At 46.1% G+C, this 3,991-nt stretch overlaps 1 pseudogene; it reads left to right on the top strand.

The window, feature by feature from the left end:
- Nucleotides 1–3,241: 3,241 nt before the first annotated feature.
- Nucleotides 3,242–3,721, top strand: LOC100986625 (U1 small nuclear ribonucleoprotein C-like; annotated as a pseudogene).
- Nucleotides 3,722–3,991: the final 270 nt, after the last annotated feature.

Genomic DNA, 3,991 nt, shown 5'->3' with positions numbered 1-3,991 from the left:
CAAAACCCCATCTCTACTAAAAATACAAAAGTTAGCCAGATGTGGTGGTGAGTGCCCGTAATCTTAGCTACTCCAGAGGCCGAGGCAGGAGAATCGCTTGGACTCAGGAGGCAGAGGTTGCAGTGAGCCGAGATCGGCCACTGCACTCCAGCCTGGGTGACAGAGTGAGACTCTGTCTCAAAAAAAAAAAAAAGAAAAGAAAAGAAAGAAAAAAAATGAAGAGTAAAACATAGGCTCAATGTTGATTCATGTGATGGAGAAAAAGCCAGGTAGGGGTATAGACAGTGCCGGGAGCAGGGCCTTGTATGTCGATTTTCAACCACAGGTTGGTTGAGAGAGTGACATTGGGGTCATAAAGGACAGAAAGGAGGTGGAGAGGCCAAGAAGAGACCCCTTATAGGGCTGTGTGCGTGGTAGACATGATGAGGCTTCTGGAACTCTTAGTGCTGGTGTGGTCAGCTCTGAGGATCATGGGGAAACCCTACTGTCTAGGACCTCACAGATGAGAGAAGAAGCTTATGTCCGAATGCACACAGTTCAGTGTATAACACTTGACTGAGTCAGAGAGCCACAGGAGCCACGAGGCATTTAAGGAGGGAAACAGAGTATAGGCCCCATGCTCTGTCCACACCTGTCCCTCCATCCCAAAGTCCTACCATGGGAGCAGGGAGGCTCCCATTAGGAATTATCAGATTCAGTGGAAATCAACCTCACTTTTCTTTTTTTGAGACAGGGTCTTATTCTGTCACCCAGGCTGGAGTACAATGGCTCACTGCAGCCTCAACCTCCTGGATTCAAGTAATCTTCTCACCCTCTCAGCCTCCCAAGTAGCTGGGACTACAGGTGTGCACCACCATGCCCAGCTAATTTTTTGTATTTTTTGTAGAGATGAGATTTCTCTATGTTACCCAGGCTGGTCTTGAACTCCTGAGCTCAAGCAATTCTCCCACCTCAGCTTCCCAAAGTGCTGGGATTACAGGCATGAGCTACTGTGCCAAGCTTGGGACTCAACCTTTAAGACTCATCAGAGTCACTGAGAGAACTTATGAAACACAGTGCAAAACCCATCCCCAGCAATTCCGGTTTTTACACTTTCCCAGGTCATGCAGATGCTGTTGTTCCAGGTACCACACTTTGATAACCACTGCTATGATTTACATCATGCCCTGCCAGCCCTTCCAACTTTGCCCTTGTTCTTCCCTCTGTATAAAATCGTCTACTTCTGGCTATGGGCTGTGGCTCATGCTTCTAAGCCCAGCACTTTGGAATGCTGATGTGCAAAGATCAGTTAAGCCCAAGAGATTGAGACCAGTCTAGGCAACAGTGAGACCTCGTCTCTAATAAAAATCAAAATATTAGCCAGACATGATGGTGCACACCTGTGGTCCCAGCTACTGAGGAGGCTGAGGTGGGAGGATCACACCACTGCAATCCAGCCTGTGCAACAGAGCAAGACCCTGTCTCAAAAAAAAAAAAAAAAAAAAGGCCTACTTTCTCTTCTTTCTATTTTTCCTCCAAGACCCAACTCAGGAGTCCATTTCCTTCAGGAAAAATTTCTTGACTTTCCCAGGCAAAATCCTTCATGCCCTCATCTTGTCTGAGTATTTTCCCTTTAGATTTTCATCGCATCTCATGACTGTACTCACATCTACTGCCTTTCTGGATTGTAAGCATTTGAGGGCAATTTCTCCAGTTCCTAGTATCTGGTATGCATTCAAGAAAACTTTCGGAAATCCCCATATGTTTTCTCCTGATGTTTGTGAAAGGAAGGCCCCACTTCCAGCATGTTTCTTCTTGGGCTTCCCTCATCATCTCAACCCCCAACTCATCCTGAGCTCTCTGGCTCCCCTAAACTTCCTGGTCCCAGCAGGTCCAGGCCCACTGTTGTACCACAACTGGCCATTCGCAAAGTTGAAATTCTTTCTCTGACAAAGCAATGTGCAGTTTGAAGGTTTTACTTTGTTTTGTTTTTTAGAGACAGGGTCTCACTCTGTCACCCAGGCTGGGGTGCAGTGGCACAATTATAGCTCACTGCAGCCTTGACCTCCTGGGTTCAAGCAATCCTCCTCTCTCAGCCTCTGAGTAGCTGGGACCACAAGTGCATGCCACCATGGCTGGTTAATTTTTAAATTTTTTGTAGAGACAGAGGTCTCACTATGTTGCCTTGGCTGGTCTTGCACTCCTGGCCTCAAGCAATCCTCCCACCTCCGCCTCCCAAAGCACTAGGATTACAGGTGTGAGCTACGGCGTCCCACCCAGTTTGAAGTTTTCAGAGAGATGTTTTACCAACAGACTCCAATAAGCAAAATCAAGCACCAAAAAGGCAAAACATGCATAGCTCTACAGGAAGGTCAGAGAGAGAGAGACCCAGTGTTTCAATTCTGCCTCCACCAGTAGCTGAGTGGCCTTCAGCAAGTCACTGGCCCCTTCAGGTGTTCAAGGAACTGGACTCAAAGATTTCTAAGATAACTTCCAGTTCTCAAATTTCATAATTACCGAATCTGAATTTATCTAAATACTAAGCAAAAATACCCAGACTTCTAGCATAACAGTCCCAAGTCTGGTGGGAAATTTGCTCTTCTTCCAAGCTGTTTGCTGGGTTTTTCTCTGCATATGAAGTCATAGGCAGCTTCCTAAAGATTCAAGGTGAGTCTTATCAAAGAACCTGCAAAAGGAAACTACAGACTTATTGTAGCCTAGAGAAAGCTGCATAGACAATATCTGAATCTTAGCATTGCCACTATGTGACTTACAGCAAATTATTTAACTTCTCTGGGCCTCAGTTTTCTTGTCTTTAAAGTGGAAGCAAAAACAGAATCTACCTTAAAGGATTCCTATGAGGTGTAAGAAAAAATAATTAACAGCAACAGAGGCTAGCACAGCACTGGTATTCAGCAAGCATGAGTCAGCTCTTGGGGGCTCCCTCTGCACACTTTCACTCTGCCTCTGCTGCCAGCCTGGCCCCTTAATGAGGAAAATATTTTGTATTCTGAAACTCAAATCCTTCTGATGAGCTTCTGGCCACTCCTCATGGTCTTGCTGGGTCATTCATTCATTCAACTTATAGTTACTAAGGTTTTATCGAATGCCAGATACAGTGAAAATAATACATACAGATAATTAAGACAAACTTAAAACAGTCCCCATCCTCAAGGAGCTAGAGCTTTGCTTTAGTAAAATTAGACAAGTCATTCATTTCTGGGTGTCACGGAATGGAGTGGCCAACGGCCTGCAGAGCAACATGCCCAAGTTTTAGTGTGACTACTGCAATACATACCTCACCCATGGCTCTCCTCCTGTGAGAAAGACACACTGCAGTAGTAGGAAACACAAAGAGAATGTGAAAGACTACTATCAGAAATGGATGGAAGAGCAGGCTCAGAGCCTGATTGACAAAACAACGGCTGCATTTCAACAAGGAAAGATACCTCCTGCTCCATTCTCTGCTCCTCCTCCTGTAGGAGCAATAATACCACCTCCCCCTAGTCTTCCGGGTCCTCCTCACCCTGGTATGATGCCAGCACCCCATATGAGGGGTCCTCCCATGATGCCAATGATGGGCCCTCCTCCTCCTGGGATGATGCCAGGGGGACCTGCTCCTGGAATGAGGCCACTTATGGGAGGCCACAGGCCAATGATGCCTGGGTCCCCAGTGATAAGACCTCCTGCCTGTCCCATGATGGTGCCCACTCGGCCCAGAAAGACTTGACCAGACAGATAAGGATAGAGGAGAGGGCTCATTATGTCGGCTTTATATTACCTGTTCTGCTTCACCAGGAGATCATGCTGCTGTGAGGCTGGGTTTTCTAGACAGCATAAGGCAGTCTTGCTCCCCTCTCCTATCAAAGAGAATAGTTTTGGAGGGGAGAAGTGGGACAAAAAAAGATGCAGTTTTCCTTTGTATTGGGAAATGTGAAAATAAAATTGTCAACTCTTTTAGTTAAAAGTGTGTTCCCTTTTTCCTCCCCTCTGTATTCTCTGTATATTATAA

Source organism: Pan paniscus, chromosome 4, assembly GCF_029289425.2.
Source record: "Pan paniscus chromosome 4, NHGRI_mPanPan1-v2.0_pri, whole genome shotgun sequence".
In the NCBI taxonomy this organism is placed as follows: domain Eukaryota; kingdom Metazoa; phylum Chordata; class Mammalia; order Primates; family Hominidae; genus Pan; species Pan paniscus.
The sequence above is the reverse complement of the archived record's forward strand: the minus strand, read 5'-3'. Positions and strand labels throughout refer to the sequence as shown.